This window comes from Alexandromys fortis, unplaced genomic scaffold, assembly GCF_014885135.2.
Source record: "Alexandromys fortis isolate MF-2015 unplaced genomic scaffold, M_Fortis_MF-2015_v1.1 scaffold_93, whole genome shotgun sequence".
NCBI lineage: Eukaryota > Metazoa > Chordata > Mammalia > Rodentia > Cricetidae > Alexandromys > Alexandromys fortis.
Genome location: NW_026067970.1, coordinates 3,685,473 through 3,703,586, shown reverse-complemented (window position 1 = coordinate 3,703,586; position 18,114 = coordinate 3,685,473). Strand labels below are relative to the sequence as shown.

Here is an 18,114-nt window from a genome sequence, read left to right as displayed (position 1 = left end):
ATACCTTTAATCCTAGGGCTCGGGAGGCAGGGGCAGGTGGATCTCTGTGAATTCAAGGTCAACCTGGTCTACAGAGTGAGTTCCAGGAGAGCCAGGGCAACACAGGAAAACTCTGTCTCAAAAAAACAAAAAATCAGAAAAACAAACAAAAATCTTATTAGGCCCATCTAAATTCAGGTAAGTGTAACCATTTGGGAGAGTTTGACTTGGAGAAAGGGTGGTAAGCTCCCCTCCCCCACAAGTATCCAGCATTCCCTCTTGCATCAATGCATTTATAAGCAGAGGCCTAAACCATTCCAACAGGTCTGTGTGTGAACGTGTACACTCACAGTGGACACACACAGCTTTGTCAGCTACAAAGACATTATTGAGTTCTCAGACACTGTTTTGGCTTTTAATTTCTTCAAAGCAGCTTGTATTACATATATTTTAATTTTAAGATATTTAGCCCTATGCCTCTAGAGTACTCATTAATCTGCAACTTATGAAAGAAGTCATGTATCTGAGAACCCACCGTGTTAGCGACACAATAGGATGCAATGGTGTGGTTCCCACAAGGGTTTTCTTTCTCATGATACTGTCTATGACTGTACCACCCTGAACATGCCTGATCTCTTTGAATAGATTGCTTTAATATACATGTATATTTGGTAATTTATATTTAATAATTAAGTATTACTTGTCTTTGGTATCTAAAAAGGCTCATGAAATCAAGTTAGTTAGAGAACTATGAAGCATAGTTCTATCCTGAACTCCTCCCTGTCCTGTATTGCTGTCATTTACTACTTTATCAAACCATTCTTTGTAGTTGGTATCTAAAACTCTATATGTCTACAACTCAACTCTGATCCCTCAAAGGCACACCATGCCTGCTGCCTTCCAGAGCAATGGCAGTGACACCACAGCTGTCCATCACTCAGTTCAGACTCTGGCTTCTTCCTACTTGAGCTTGCCCAAACAGCTGCTGCTTGCCTCAGCCTGGTCCACCAGATGTCTACTCAAAGCCTTCTTGTGGCCACACTCTCACCACTTCATTCTTGGTCAAAACTCTTCTTTCCCATGGAGCTCTTCCACCCCCTTCTCTCTCTCTCTCTCTCTCTCTCTCTCTCTCTCTCTCTCTCTCTCTCTCTCTCTCTCTCACACACACACACACACACACACATTCTGTGATTACATATAATTCATTCTCCCTTCTAGACTGATCTCTTCACAAGGATAGAGCGTGCCCTGGCAAACAGCTGGCACTCAGTAGATTCTGGAACTAGTGACTAAATGGATTAAATAAATGCAGCCAGCTCCAGCTTGTGTACTTAAAATGGAGTTTGAAAAATACCACTATTCCATAAGACTAAAGCCTTTGCGATAGTTGGGTTTGTTTATAATGAAATTAAAAGTTTTCTTTAATGTATAAAGGATACCCTTTAATAATACTTTTGATTTACATTATCTGGACTCTCAGCATTTTTTAATGTATTGGAGTCTTCAGTTGGAGGACTTTCTGAAAGGCTAACTTTAATAACATAAGACCTGCCATTTCCATAGGGCCTGGAATAGATTCCAAAATGCCAGAGAAAATTAAATGCAAAAAACTCCAGTTAATTAGTTTTTCAGAATAAATTAATGTTTTAGGTCTGACTAACTGACAAGAATAGTGAATTTCAAAGTTAAAAGTGCCACCTTTTCTTGTCTGTATTTTGTGCTATATTCAAGTCATTCCATTATTTATCTCCTGAGTGGGGGAGAGGGACATATGCATAATGAATGTTAAAATAAAAAGCACAGTTGCAGTGATTATTTTTAGAGAAGTAGATTTTTAGCAATCATTTCAATTACATAATAATCCATAAATTTTCATAGGTGAAAAGCAACCCTAGTACTCTTTGTTCTCAAGATGCAGGAAGGCTCAGAAGCTAGCTCTTCTCTCTGAATCCTGACCCACTGTTGACATCTTTGTCTTGGAATCCCTGTGGTAGGGGAGCAAAGGCACACTTGCATTCTGTCTGCATAATCTCTTTATTTTAGATACTCAACTCTAGAAAAGAATTTGCAAAAACTGCAACCATTCTTTTTTATTTTGTCTTCTCCTCTCTCTTCTATGACTTTCTTAACCCCAGTTACTGAGCTGAGAGGTTATAATGTCCTTAGTGAAGAACTATTGCAAGATAATGAGATGTATTATGTTCCCAGTTGAGCACCTGATACTAAAGCATGTTAAACAATACCTGTGTTCATAGAGGATTCTTCTTCTAAGAACTAGATAGTGCCTTAAGTTCACTCAGATCTTAAGATTCTGTGCTCTTGAGCTGGGCGGTAGTAGCACATGCCTTTAATCCCAGCACTAGGGAGGCAGAGGCAGGTGGATTTCAGTGAGTTTGAAGCCAACCTGGTCTACAGAGGAAGTTCCAGGACAGTGAGAGCTGTAAGACCCTGGCTTGGAGGAGTTGGAGGGGATGGGAAACCTGGGACTTGAAACAAGCTTAGTGGTAGGTTTCTTGCCTAGCATTTATGGGGTCCCATGTTCAATATCCAGCACAACATACTAAAAAAAAAAAGCATTTCGATGATGGGATATACATACTGAGCAATAATAAAATTTTGGTGTGTTTTCTTACATCTTAGCACCATTTATTTTCTCAATATTAATTATTAATTTGTAACGCTATTTCAGTGTGGATATCTAATCAGTCCACTAATCTGAATAGTTAGAAGAGATGAAAGGCACTTGCTTTGTGTGTACTACTTCATGTGTGCTGCATGTGGACAGTCAGGCTGAATAGATACTGCCCTGAAGAAAAAAAAATCATGTTTGTAGCTTCTTGTACTCTTTTAAAAGTTCCATGGAGAGCTGGCTGCAGGCACTCTGGAACCCTGGCTGAGTTCTGGCTTTTGGTTAGCCATGCATTTGTAGGAGCTGTGGGGTTTGGGCTGCTGCTTTGGGAATTTGGGTCATGTAATGAGCAAGCAATTCTCAGAAACATGAGTTTTAAACACTGAATGTTCTTAAGAAGTAGCAATATTATTTTTTAAATCTTTTAAATAGTTTTTATTTATTTAAAGGAAATATTACCTCCATTATTTATGAATACCCAGATGAAAACAAACTCAATAGCAGCATTTAATCTTCTTTCTTTTATGTAGGCCAATTATGTAAACAAAATTACATGAATCATTTGCTTGACAAGTTCACTTCTACATTAGATTCATAATGTCTGAACCATACAACTCTGAAAAATGAGCTTCTATATCTACTGGATACGGGAATACTAGCACAGTAAAGAGCTGTTTGCTTTGCGGAGCTGGGCTTCTGACCTGCTGGGCATGCTGATCTGATCCTCGGAGGACAGCTGCAGAGTTCTTTGTGAGCCTGCTTTGGCTAAGTAAATGAAACATGGACAGAAACAATATTAGTCCTTAATTCAAAGATGCCTATAAACTTGAGGGTGATCATGGTCTTGAGCTATGCACATGCACAGACAAAAAGGAAAATTCCCAGTCTCCCTTGCTTTTGTGGTGTTTACTGTTGGTTGTTAGGGTGTTTGCTTGTTTGTTTACGGTAGCTAGAAATAGAAACCAGAGCCTCATTCATGCTAAGCACATCTCTACTCCAGAACTGTAGACTCTGAGCCTAAGTTCTTAGTGAGGCAGGCTCCCACTAAGTTACCAGGCTGTCTTTGAACTCACTGAGTAGCCCAGGGAGGCTTTGCATTTGTGATCCTCCTGCCTCAGCTGCTGCAGTACTTGGAATTGCAGGCCTCTGTCCCTAGGCCTGGCTGTATGGTATGATAGTGGCATATTTGCATTTTTAGCTACTCTGCTTGTACCCTTTGTAAACATTTTCTACTACTTGTCATGCTTTTCTATTGGGAGAGTAAAGCTTCTTGTTTCTCGATTTAAATAATGAGCTGTTAGCAGGGAAGTTTAAGGCTAGAGGGAGAAGCATGAACTCTGCAGAAGCTCTGAGGAGCCAGCTGTCAGAAGACACCATCACTGTTTGTGCAAACAAGAAAGGGGGACCTGCCTTAGCACCAGGGTCTCATAGCCTCAGGGTCTCAGACAGTCTAGAGTTTGTTGCTAAAGTTCAAATTAGACAAACTCACCAGCCCACCAGTTCAGGACAATGGAATTCTGTGGATGGGATTTAAAGAGTTAGTTTTGACTCTTTATGCTGTATTTGTAGTGGGTTGAGATAAAAGGAATAGATACAGAGCTACTTAAGGAAGATGCTTCCCCTTCTTTCATGAGAGGAAACTGAAGCCTGACAAAGTAAAGTACCCCTTCCAGAACCACATAGCCAGGAATATGATCTCTGACCTCTGGATCTTTCCTTCCATGAGCTATTTCTTTTTAAATTTTTTTTTTCATTTTTATTAAGTGAATGGGTGCCTGGTGCCCAAGGAGGCCATAAGAGGGCATCAGATCCCTTAGAACTGGAGTTACAGCTAGGTGTGAGCCACCATGGAAGGACTAGAAATTAAACCTGGATGTTCTGGAAGAGCAGCAAATACTCTTAACCACCGGGCTATCTCTCTAGACCCTCAAATATTTCTTATGAAGGATGAAACTGGACCAAGACTACATCCAGAACAACCACTACAGGGTATCTGGGAGTTCTACTAAAATAGGTATTATTTGTACATCCAGAACAACCACCACAGGGTAAGGCTTTCTCAGCCATCTGTTTAGGCCCCAATCTCAGCATCTTCCTAATGTACCCCAAGACAGTGACCTATGCCCACTGGGGATTTTAACCATAGATATAGAATGTGTTGTCATCAGCCATGTGGAAAGGGAGTTTGTCCCAAAGCTGTAGATACTGTGTTTGAGTGTTGCTGGCATACCTGCTGTTTGGTGTCTACTGTCCAGATATGTATATTCTCCCCAGGTGCTCCTCTTCATCCCCACATAGTTCTCTCCTCTGCAGGAACCCGCCTCACCCCAGCATTCCACACCCCCAGAGTACCAAGGCATCAAATGGGGGTGGGGTTGGAAGTTACTGGTTATAGCACAAATAATAAAAACAAAGAAGCCAGGCAGTAGTGGCTCACACCTTTAATCCCAGCACTCAGGGAGGCAGAGGCAGGTGGATCTCTGTGAGTTCAAGGCTAGCCTGGTCTACAGAGCGAGTTCCAGGACAACCAGAGATACGAAGAGAAACCCTGTCTCTGGAGGGAAAAAAAAAGAGACAGAAATTGGGGTTCAATATGAAGGTCAGCAAAGCAAAACAGCCAGCCACTGGCTGTTACCTCTACCTCAGTTCGAAATGGCAATCCTACCTCCAGGAATCTCAGAATGAGACTGTGTGAAAGCTGTCTTCTCTTATTTTATAATCCTCTCTAGGGCTGGGATTAAAGGCATATGCCACTACAGCCTGGTTTCTATGGCAAACTAGTGTGGCTACTGGGATTAAAGGGGTGTGTCACCACTGCCTGGTCTGTAAGGCTGATTGGTGTGACTGTTTAACTCTCTGACCTTCAGGCAAGCTTTATTTGTCAGAAATCACCCAGCATGGCCCTTGCATCCTGGTGGTTTCTCAAAGTAAATGGAATTTGTGGCACTGCACAGAACTTCATGCTGCTGGCATGCTTGGCTACTGTGAATGTCCCAAGGAGACACGGAACCTCTGAAAACCTCGCTGCAGCAGTCAGGTGGGCTGTAGCTTGTCCCTGTATTAGTGTCTTCTTGCTAAATTCATCACACTCTGGCTGAAGTTCACTACGGCAGAAGGCAAGGCTGCTGTTGGCAGATATTAGTGTGTAGCAAGCTTTCTTGTCAAACTTTGTTTTGGAGGACCACCAGCTCCCCAATAATGACACTGAGACCTACTATTAATTATAAAAGCTTGGTCTTTAGCTTAGACTTGTTTTCAACTAGCTCTTATAACTTAATTAACCTGTTTTTGTTAATCAACATTCTGCCACATGGCTTTTACCTCTCTCCCATTCTGTACATCTGACTTGCTCTACATCTTGCTGGCATCTCCCCACCTCTCTTCTTTCCAGAGTTCCTCTCTCTTCCCAGAAGTCCCACCTATCCTCTCTTAGCCTAGCTATTGGTTATTCAACTTTTCATTAAACCAATCACAATGACACATCTTCACATAGTGTAAACAAATACTCTGCAACTTTAGTGTGTGGTAGAGTTGTGGTTATTGTAAAAAGAGCCTCTTGTTAAATGACTGGCTTTGCAATTTTGCTTCCTCTCACACTGATGCAGGGAGACAGAATTTGAGCTGTGATGTTTGACCCTGTGTTTACTCTTCTCCTCTGTCCTTTATTTTCATGTTGACTGTTTGCCATCTGATCTCAGGCTTTAAGTTGCTGCTGTGTTGAAAACTGAACCCAAAAATGGTTCCGGGTGATAGTTTAGAAGTTCTTGGTTTTCAAAGCCCTAAAGGAAACTACCAAGTATACTAATTCCATTCTGTGCTCACTTGTGAGTACATGGTAATACTTTTTAAGCACATTCTGACTTTTCTATCTGTACTTGATTCTCCAATCTAGACTGCCTGTTCTCCCTATCCCAGAAATAAAGAAAAAGACAGGATGTCTGTCTCATGCTGTCCACTGCTGGAGGGAAAACCATCGTGTCTGAATTGAGTGGCTCATTTGACTTTATGAGTCTGAATTCTCTGAAAATCACTTTTTCTAAAAAAAAAAAAAAGTTATTTTTGATGATGCTTGTTTTAATTCCTTGAAGTCCTTAAGTTTCTCATTCTCCCTGCTTTTTTTAAATTTCTTGAGAGTAACCCCACCATATCTCTGTCAATGTCTTGTTTACAGGCTAGACATGTATGTACATATGACAACAGAGACAGCAGGCCTCCGGCCTCCACAGCCTTAGCGTCTCATCAGACCCCTGCATTACATCCTGAGGTGATGTTTCTAGTGGGCCAGCCTGCTGGTGTGTGTGACCACTGCAGAAGCTGTGGCATATTTACCATTTATTCGATCACAGGCTTTTTCCTGAGCAAACAGGAACTGTTTTGACACATTGCCCTGTGAGGAGAAAGGTAGTGTCATTGTGTGTTTTGAAGGAAAGCCAGGCACTGGGTTTAGCAAGGCACGTACCTACACATAAGAGTCAGGATGTCTCAAGCTTAGATTGGCTTCTCTGTGCTCATCTCTGAGCTAAACACAAGCTTGAGTCTTTTGTCAATCTTTTCTGGAAGGAGACCGGGCTAGGTGTGAGGAGACTGTCCTCTGCACATGACACTGTGGATAGTGAACGTCATGCTGCAGACTGCACAGTGGGTATGTGCATTAACTCGTCAGATGTACCATCATTTGTGATGACTGCCTCTACGTGTTTACAACATTCAAATGGAAGTTGCAGGATATACTTAAAGTACCAGAGAAACAGAATGGGGTCTGTGTTTTCAAATGTCCTTTACCCCCATGCTTGTCTTAAAGGGGTGGCACCTCCTGTGAGAAAGTCTTTCAGGGCTTGGTGGAAGGGAGCAAAACCTATCCTAACCTTGAAGATTTCAAGTTCATTGACTCCAGTCATGTGAGTAAGATTCTTTATAAACTTTACTGTGAAATGCATTATTTCAAAAAGTCAAGTCAAAGGGAATACTTTTGGGGTAAGGTTTGAATATTCTTTATGTGCCAATTGATTTGAGAAAGAATTAAAAGGTCCCACAGAATGTCATAGTTTTTTATTTAGAAATCAGGGCTGTTTCAAAATCAGGAGTGGAGGCCGGGGGAATTTTGCAATATGACTTCTTTGGGAAGAGTTTCTGCCAAGCCCTCAGGATAGTATTGGCAGGTGGGGCAGATCTACTGGGGCTTCACTAGCTGGGGTGCCGTATGACCATTTGGCAGTACCTCCTCAAAATGCAAGTCCTGAGCCCTCCGTTCCCTCCGCTCCACCTCCTTTATGGCTTGGGTCACAGACTCTTTCTGCCTCCAGCATCCTCTAGACCCGACTAGTTCAGGGCCTGGAATATCTCTGAACATATTCACCCACTGTGGCTCTGTCAGGCCTGCTGTCATTGTCCTCTGCCACACACAAGATTCCACATCAAGTCTTCCTTTTGAACCTATGGGAATGTCTTTACCTTCTTAGCTTCTGATGCCATAGCTGACAGTCAGTGACCACACAGTCTCCTGTTTCTATAGACCGGCATTTCTTTTGCTGAGTACCAGGCACTTTGCTCTGTCCTTGTGGGAAAGATGAAGAAAGAGGCTCTATGGAGACTCATCAGACAGTCCACACCTTGTTCAGGTGTTTGGGAAGTGCAGTGGGAAATGAAGGAGAAGCAGTCAGTGGCCAAAAAGAAATGATAAACAAACACCTTCGTCTCAGACAAGCTGCAGCAGGAAGGGCTGGGCCTGGGGCAGAGGACAAAGGCATATGACAGGAGACAGTGGGACATATTTCCAGGTTGAAGGGTTGGGTCAAAAAATAGATCTTTTGTGATAATGTTGCATCAGACCCTTCCTGACCCCTGCTTATCCTTTTCCCAGGCAGCCTTACCTCAGCTCCAGCATGAAAGCCTCCAGCCACCTTGTGTGGCTCACAGACCTAGCTTGAAAGGCAGGAGTCACAGAGGCAGCTCAGTTGCTTCAGAAATGGCCCTACCCAGATTCTAAACATATGAGACAAATTGTCATTAAAGTGAAGATACGGTTTCACCTGTCACAAACACGAAGGCAGTTTGATCTAGGAGGGAGGTGACGGCCTGACTCCCACTAGCGGGGTGAAATATGTTGTTTACCCGTATGCCAGAGCAGGGAAGGTCTCCAGACAGGCAGAGCCAAGTGTCTCTGGTTCTTGGTCTCCCAAACTATCAGACATACTGTCTGTGAGTCTTAAAAAGCGTGCCCAGAAGTTTTAAAAACATTTCCAAAGTGTAGGCCTATTTACTAAGTCCTTAGTGTGGTCCTTTCAGATGATACATGTTTCTTCCATTTATGTATAAAGGTGGATAATCTGTATTTATTCATGTGTGTGTTTGTGTTTTTGTGTGTATGTGTGTACATGTGTGCATGTGCGTACATGCGTGTGTGCGTACGTGTGTGTACATGTGTGCACATGTGTGTGCAGGTTTGCATGTGGAAGCCAGAGCAGCATCCAGTGTCCTCTATTTCTCAACCCTGTTTTTTGAGACAGGATCTTTGACTGGACCTGGAATTGGAAATTTTGGCTAAACTGACTGGTCAGCAAGCCCCTTGGATCCACCTCTCTCCACAGCCCAGCACTGGGGTTGATGTAGCATGGCATCTATGTGGGTGCTAGAAATGTGGACTCAGATCCTTCACCCACTGCTCCATCACCCCAACCAGTCTGTCTTTATTCTTACAGAGAATTCGCAGTGCCCTTTTGTACATTACAGAGAGGGAAGGGAGAAGGGGAAATTGAGTGTAGCTGCTTTGCTCTGCACATACTATTTTTGCAAACCCAGGAGAAGCTTTTACACACAGGCTACACCGCCTTTAGAACTTTCTGTAGATTTGTCGTGCAGATTAGAAAGAGAAGATGCCCCTTGTCTTTCCTGACTGTGTGACGTGAGGTCTTTCAACATATTCTCAGAAAAGCAGAGCTTCCTACATGCAGAAGGAATGGGGTCTAGGCCAGACTTGGAGCATGGCTGCATTACTATCGCTGGGAATGTGGAGGCAGGAGGATAATGAGTTCAAAGCCAGCTTGGTCCTTGTAGTGAATTCCAAGGTAGCCAAGGCTACATAGCAAATCAGCTTCTGTCTGTTTTTCTATCTCTTACTAAATAAACAAACTTAATATATCATCTTCATTCTATCCCTTGTAAATTCCATATGACAAAGCTTAGGCACCTGCCTTACTCCATGGTCTATATCCAAGTATAGATGCCTCTATTTTAAGTGGAAAAATTACTCAGTATGAACATGTCTAAATATTCAAAACTATTGGTCTCTGCAGGAAAGTTTGAGTACCTAGAGAAAGGTTTTCATCATGTTACTTCTGGCCTCTGCTTCCCATCCTTAGAAGCAGTCAGGGCAGAGGGCAAGGGCTGGGGTGGGTATCTCCCCACAGACCACTACTCTTAGTCACTGCATCTACTTTCATTCAGCATCCAGCCACCCCCATATGCCACTGTGTGCCCTCTCAGGCAGAGATGGCCAGCAAGAAGACCCTGCCTCTCCTCTCTTTTCCCTATCCATGTCCCAGGACTTCCCATATTCACTTCACGAGACTCCTCAGGTGATTTCTCTTCTGGGCTCTAATGAATTCAAGTGAGCTCAACAGAGGAGGTTGGAAGGAGAGGGAGGCCTAGGTGGGCATCCTGAGGTCTCAGGAGCACTCAACATTAACCCACTGCAGGAGTTTTAGGAGATGTTTACATGATGTTGATATGAACATGTTTCATGCGGAGTAACCAAGCTTTGCCAAGAACAGGTAGTTTGGGTTATTGATGAGGTGCCCGTGGACTCTGGCTACTTTTCATGACAACTGCGCCTTTGTTGGTATTAATCATAACACAAGAATGAAAATGATGGATATATTCGTCTGAAAAGATCATAAGAAGTTTGCATCTTCTCTGTCCGAAGGGCAGTTAGGTCATGCTTGACAATCTTCTTAGTAAATGTTTATGAACTACTTTTGGTGGAGACCAAAATAGAAATCAAAACTTTTATTATCTTTCCCCCCAAACCAAAAGACAAACATTATTTAAAGTTAAAGTGCTAAACCAACACAAAGCTAAATAAAAACTGTTTTAAAGTCAGGTGGTAATTGACAGCCTGGACGTGACATTATAAATAGTAGACAGTCATAGTAACTCACACACTTTTTTTAGTGGTGCAAGTCTCAGTCTGACAAATAGATAAAGTGAGGTTTACAGGATCTGCCCTCCAAGGGAATGCAGCCAGTGCTTACAAGGGCCAGCAGCCAACTTCTGCAGAGCCTTCTGCAGCCAACCAGTCACCTCCCTCGGAGCTTACCTGCACAGGCCTCGATGCTTCTCTGGGGAATGCACTGTTGTATCGTACACAGCTTGAGAAAGTTCAGTAATGCAATGCCAGTCTAAATGTTTCCAGGCTTTCCGTTTTGAACCTGGCTCCAGAAACAGTTTTTGTGAAGGACATTTAAAACTGTTTATCCCTTACTCCTGTCCACATTGATTTGTTTGTATTCCATGTCTGCCTTCCATACGCCTATAAAACTTGGCTGACACCACAGACAGAGCCGAGGCCACCTTCTGTATGTTTACTAGATACTCCTTCGTTCTTTACAAACATGGTCACCCAGCCTTCTGACTGGCTCAGAGCTACAATCAGAAGGGTACCACCTGTGGGGTCATTGCTCACATGCTCTTGTGTTTATTAAATAAACAGGCTGCAATGTTAACTCACCAAGTTTTGGATTTTGAAAATAAAATGTTTTAAATGAGTGCTCGTGAGTATTAAGTACTGCATTACGCACTCGGTTCAGCACACCCACAGACTTAACACTGCATGGTCTGACCCTTTGGCCTTATTCCTGTCATCTGCTTCCTCCTAGAAATGAACCTGGTACTAACAATCTTCACCTTTCTAACAAATTTGATTCTGATTATTTCAAATAAATGTAGCAAACTGAACGTGGTGGTACATGCGTGTAATCCCAGCTCTTAGAACTTACAACCTGGGATACATGGTAAAACCCTTTCTTAAAAAGAAAGAAATGAATAAAAATTTAAAAAATGTAAAAATCGGGGCTGGAGAGATGGCTCAGTGGTTAAGAGCACTGCCTGCTCTTCCAGAGGTCCTGAGTTCAATTCCCGGCAACCACATGGTGGCTCACAACCATATGTAAAGAGGTCTGGCGCCCTCTTCTGGCCAGCAGACATGCACACAGACAGAATATTGTACATAATAAATAAATAAATATTTTAAAAAAAATGTAAAAATCTTGCTTANACAGACAGAATATTGTACATAATAAATAAATAAATATTTTAAAAAAAATGTAAAAATCTTGCTTAAGGGAGCTGGAGAGATGGCTCAGAGGTTAAGAGCATTGCCTGCTCTTCCAAAGGTCCTGAGTTCAATTCCCAGCAACCACATGGTAGTTACAACCATCTGTAATGGGGTCTGGTGCCCTCTTCCGTCCTTCAGGCATATACACAGACAGAATATTGTATACATAATAAATAAATAAATATTTTTAAAAAAATCTTGCTCAGATGAAAATAACCAAAGTAGCAATGCTTTCTTTTTAAAAAATATTACTAAAAATGATTATCTTATAAGGTATGAAAAAAGATCTAAACATGAGTTGAAATTTTTTTACATATTTTGTTTGTCTGAAATATTTAAAATAGTCTTCATTTTATGTAGTACATGATTTCCTGGGGGTTCCATAGCCTTGCCCACTGTCATCTGCCTTTCTCTATTTGGGTCTCTCTGTCTTCTACAGTCATTTTTATTCCCCATACATCTGCTCAGGATAATAAATGCTTTTGATTGCTTCATAGAAACTCCCCATATGATTCCACTCTGTTCTGCAAGCGTGTATTTGATAGCTGCTTACTCAAGTGAGTTTTTTAGGACTTGCTTTCACCTGTTGGCAGTTCCTTTCCAGAACAAAGTGTGATGTGTCAGCTACTTGACCCTTGGTCTCATCTTAAGGTAGCTAAAGGCTCCTGGAGCTTGCAGAGTGACACACTGCACCGCCGTCTTACTTCATGCAGCCTCGGGGTTTAGTCAGTAACGGACTTGGCAGAGCATGGGATAGAACATCCTAAGCTGGAAACTGTTTTCCTCTCTGGAGACATCTTCTAAAGTGAACTTGGCATGATCCTTTGAATTACTGTAGCCCTTGGAAAAAATAAAATGCAAAGAAGCTATGTCTGGAACTTGAGTAATAGCAAAAAGTTAAGGCATATTAATTGTGTTAAAACTTTTACAAATAACTTTTCTCCTAGTAGGAAGAAATAAATTTAAGAAACTCAGGAGTTTCTGTTGCTAAGTGGGAAATTATTCTTTTTAACTTAAACTTTGCATGTTAATTTAAATAACTTAGGATTTTGTTGTTTATCAGTCTATTCCCAGAGTAAAAAGTCCACAGTGTGAAAATTTGTATCTCTATTTTAAATTCACTTCTGTGAGCCCATCACCTGAGGGCAATGACTGACATGTTCATAGATGCCTAATACCTATTTGTTGAGTGATGAATAAGTGAATGAATGAATGAATGAATGAATATTGACATTTTCACCAGTGCTAATAGTGTTGCTAAGACAATGATGATATTCTGAAGATGCCAGATCCAATTATTATTACAGTTAAGTGTTCTAATATTTGTTTTGAAACTTTTATTTGCATATGCCAATGAGTGGATGCTTGTTGACAGATGCCTCAGACAGAGTACTTGCTGTGTATCTAGAAGCTGAAAAGAGTAGAATGGGAAAGTGGTAAAGAAGAATTTCACCTCATTGTATTTAGTCAATTAAATGAATACAAGGGCTAGATTTACTACTGAATGTTGTCTGCCTTCAAAAATACAGCTACAGGGATAAGCATATACCCTTAATTCTAGCACTCTGGAGGCAGAGGCACATATATCTTTACTAATTTGATGCTACCCTGATCTACACAGCAAATTTCAAACTAACCAGGAACCCTGAGACCCTGCCTCAAAATAAATACATGCAGCATACATACATATGTATGTACGTACATATATACAGTTGTACTTTGGTTTGTACCTCTTTGAAAAGTAATAACTTGTGGTTAAACTAAATCTACACACAGAAGTCACTCAAATTCCTCCATCTTGATATTTTTCATGATCCTTCCACTTAATGAGAATGAGACCGGCCTCCATAGGTGCATATATTTGAAGGCTTGGTCTCTAGTTAGTGGAATTGTTTGGGAAGGATTAGGAGGTGTGGCCTTGTTGGAAAAGGTGTGTCACTGGGGTAAGCTTTGAGGTTTAAGAAGCCCAGTACCGTCTCAGTGCCACCCTTCCTGCCTCTATCTTGTGCTCCAGCCATACCTGCCTGCCTGCCGCCATTCTTCCTGATACGATGCCTATATACTAACCATCTGACTGTAAGCAAGCCCCCAGTTGTAGCACGAATAATAAAAGCCCAGAGACAGATATTGAGGCCCAAGCTGAAGATCAGAAAAGCAAAACAGCCAAGCCACTAGAGAAGTCTTACCTTTACCAAGACTAGACGACTGCAGACTGAGCCCCAAGCCTCTGTCTCCTCCCATCTTAGATTCACCTTTAGTGCTTTAGTGCTGGGATTAAAGGCGTGAGCCACCACCACCTGGATCTGTTTCTGCATTGATCTCGTGTATTGCATAGCCCAGGTGGCCTTGATCTCACAGAGCTCCATCTGCCTCTGTCTCCCAAGTCCTGGGATTAAAGGTGTGTGACACCACTATCTGGCCTCTATGGGCTTAGTTTTACACTTTGATCTTCAGGCAAGCTGTATTTAAAATGTAACTAAAATATCCCTATACCCAGTTAAATGCTTTATTTTATGTTACCTTGCTCATGGTGTCTTCTCACAGCAGTAGAACAGTATGGCAGGTCCTTGGATAGTTTTAATGAATACTTGCTTCTTTGGCAGTAGTTACAGGCAACAGAATAGCCAGAGTTCTTGGAGTAAAAGGGTGTCTTTTCTACTTGGGTACTTTTGATTCTCCTGAACAGTACTGTTTTGAAGAGTATAAATTTTTACTTCATATTGAAAATGGCCCCATTCTGATAGGCACTTCAGAAACTCTGCAGTTCTGAAAAACACATTTTCAAAGAAGATAATTGGAAATGCAGAGACTAGATAAAATTTTACTGTAATGTCTCTATGATAACTGGATTTAGAAGTAGGTTCCCAGCTGATTCATTTGAAGCTGTGCAGTACTTGTTCAATGAAAGGCAGAAGCCCTGTCTCCCCATGGCCACTGCCCAGGCCTGATGCTGAGGCTCCCACAGAGATGTTTCCCTGGATGAGACTTTGCATCCAGGCACTCTGGTTTTTTTTAGTTCTCCTTGCAGGGCAGTCACAAGGCTGAATTTGGGTAAGTCCAAAGCCTAAAGAAGAGCAATTCCTGAAGACACCTTCACTTTCTCTTTTATTTACTTGATATCTGGTGTTCCAGCAGACTGACTTCTCAAATGAGCATGCTCTGCCCATGCTCCAAGCGCTTCCCCCTTTCTCTGCTCTTCAGAGGCCCGAACCAGGAATTTAGTGACCCTAGACTTTGTCATTGCGGAGACAGGAAATTTTTTTAACATTGGTGTATTGTATCAACTCGTTACTGTTTTTATTTTTGTTAATGAAAAACTTTTTTAAAAAATCTGTCAAGCATCCTGTCACAAAAGGAAGGCTATTTTAGTAACTGGAAGAAAATATGCCCTGTACATGAACAAGGCCCTAGTGCAATGTCTCATCTCCTGTCGAGTGTCAGAAGAAGGCTGGGTTGGTGCTGAGGAAATATAGTTCCCTCCTTTGTGAGAGGAGCAACACAATCCTACTCCCAAGGGAGCCCTTTCTCTTAGGGCAGCCCTGCCTTTTCTTCAAGGACAGAGAAGGGGCCTCAGCACTCCAACAAGCTAGCTCGGCTGTTACCATTTAGGGGCCTAGTCTGTGGTGAGCCCAGAGCATGGAGTCCTAAATGCCCATAAATTAGAGAGTCTGTTATAAACATGGGTAATGGAAAAAGACACACTGGAGAACAGGAGGGAAGGTGTGAAGGCCACTCCGTGCAGCAAATCAAACCCGCTTCTGCCCTGACGCAGTGGAAACCCGAGGTAAGGAGCGGGGTGAATGATATGACTTATGCAGGTCTCCTGCTAACCTCACCTCGCTGTTAGCCAGGCCAAGGAGTGGCTTGCTTCCATCTCCAGCCCTGGTGGCTCCAGGAACATTTAGATTGGGCTCTATTCAGTTAAAAGCCTTTAGTAAGAGACAGCTGGGTCTGGGGTTCTGGGTGAGGGGCCGATATTCTTTAAACTCTGGCCAGTCTCCATGAGAAATACTCTTTTTACAAATCCCCAGAAGGTAGGGTACAAATGCTTCTTGACTGCTAGGATAAAGTACAGCTTTGTATTTGCAAACTGGGAAAGAACAAAAGCAGCCTTTGCAAAGTATTTCAAATAGGCACACTAGTGACATCATCATTGGCCTAGTGCTGGCGCCTTTCTCTGAGGCTTCACAGACAGTTCAAGTTCATCTGTGAGGTGCTTCAGTCCCTAAGTGGACCCAATAGAGGGTCACACAGCAGGGTGTTACCAGGCTTTCAGAAGCAGGGCCTGTCCATTTGAAGCCCAAACAGTTTTCTAAACATTCTAGCAGCTGCATTGGTTTCTGTGTCTCTTACTCTGTGTTCCTCTGTTTGGAGACTGTTCCCTGGGTCCTAGGCCTAGAAGTGGTGTGGAACCAGCCGCCTGTGCTAGCTTGCTCACTCCAGAGTTAGAACAGGGCTAACAAGCTAGTTCTGCACTTTAGAGAAAACTCTTCACAGTTTTTCTAACCTTGTGTCATTTTTCCTTAGATTCATCTTGAGAAATTACTCTTTGCTATTAGCACCAAGACAAGGTTATAAGCCTGGGGTTAGAGCCAGCAAGGCCTCTAGAAGAATGCAGCAATCCATCTATGCCCTAAACAGGAGAGTAAGCAAGCTTCACAACCGTGGTGACCATGAGTTGATTGGCCCCATCCCAGTCAGGGCTGTATATTTGTCTTAATGTAATTCTTATGAGCACCCCTTTCCAGCCTTAGAGGTGCTCTATGAGTGTGGATGGTGAAGTACATGGCTAATCTACTCAGGTCTGACTGATACATAACCCCATACTCACTCAGATCTTGATGGAGTTTGATGTCCAGTCTCAGAATAACAGTGTGCACTTGAATAATGTACCTCTATCCATATCTCTTCTATACCAGAGACCAGCACAGAAGTTGTTCTAGAACTTGGGACTTCTGAAACCTGGCCATCTTTTTTAAAGTAGTCTAATATCTGGTGCCACAAAGACCATATTGACAAGACCAAACATATCACCATGCCGGAAATGCGGTTGGGGTTAGAGGTATAGTTTTAGGGTCTGAATGTGCTTGACTAGTGATGTAGAGTGATTAACCTTTTGTGATAATGTGGCCCAACTAGGAACTCTGGCTCATCACAGGATTTTGTCGTATGTCACTTAGGGTCACAGTCAAAACTCATCACTGGGTTTCTACTGAATGTCTATTGCTTTCACATCATCTGAAAGTTAAACCACTGTAAGTTGGAGACCATTTGCATAATTTTAAACCTCTAATTGTTCTGTTCTATTTATTTTTTATATTTTGCATATGGGTGTTTTGCCTGCATGTCTGTCTGCTCACCACATGTGTACCTAGTGCCCAGAAGATGTTAGATCCACTGGAACTGGAGTTACCATTATCAACCACCACGTGGGTCCTGGGAACTGAACCTGGATCCTCTGGAATAGCAGTCACTGGTCTTACCACTGAGCCATCTCTCTAGCCATCACCCCTTTCAAGTTTATATATATATATGTCTAGGTGTGTATGCACAAATATGTGAGAGTACCCATGAAGCCAAAAGAGAGTGCCAGATCCCTGATGGTCCATGTGCTTTTTAGACAGTCCCATGTCTTTGATGCTAAGTCCACTACACACACACCCCTACTGTCATCAGAGGCAGTGGCCTTCCCTGTCTGCTGCTGCACTGCCCCACTCCCTAGCTATTAGCTGCTGTCACTGCCATCTGTGCCCCTAACATGTGCTGACTCTTCAACAACTCCATCCATTCCTTACAACCACAGTAGAAGCTATCAGCGCTGCTCTCGGATGAGGAAGGGTCTGGAGATTCAGGGAATACTCTCAGATGGACAGTCAGGAGGTTATGGTCCTAGAAACTAAGTCCTGTTTTGCCTGATTCCAAAGGTGGGTAGTTTTCCCTTCACAAGCCTCAAAGTACGATACTACCTACTCCATTGGAGCCTTTTTGGGTCCCTACTCAAGTCAGCTCCTCTCCGCTTCTTTGCTTTGTGGTGATGGGGCCCTGTTCACTCCTTCATCCTCCAGGGTACAGCAGGATTCCGCAAGTGCTCTGAGGGCAGTCGGCACTCAACACCATATGTTGCAGGATCGATGATTGCTGGCCGGCCTCCATCACCACGTAGCCCTAGGGTATG

The 18,114-nt window shown here is 42.6% G+C and overlaps 1 protein-coding gene across 2 annotated transcripts in view; it reads left to right on the top strand.

The window, feature by feature from the left end:
- Jazf1 (JAZF zinc finger 1) overlaps window positions 1–18,114 on the top strand; it is a 306,547-nt gene that overhangs the window by 121,002 nt on the left and 167,431 nt on the right. Inside the window, exon 1 of one of the 2 annotated variants that reach the window (XM_050155440.1) lies at window positions 15,706–15,723. The exons of the other annotated variant lie outside the window; for it this stretch is intronic. The gene's annotated coding sequence lies outside the window, so the exon portion shown is untranslated. Of the gene's footprint in view, window positions 1–15,705; window positions 15,724–18,114 lie in introns of those variants that run through there. 2 annotated transcript variants of the gene reach the window in all.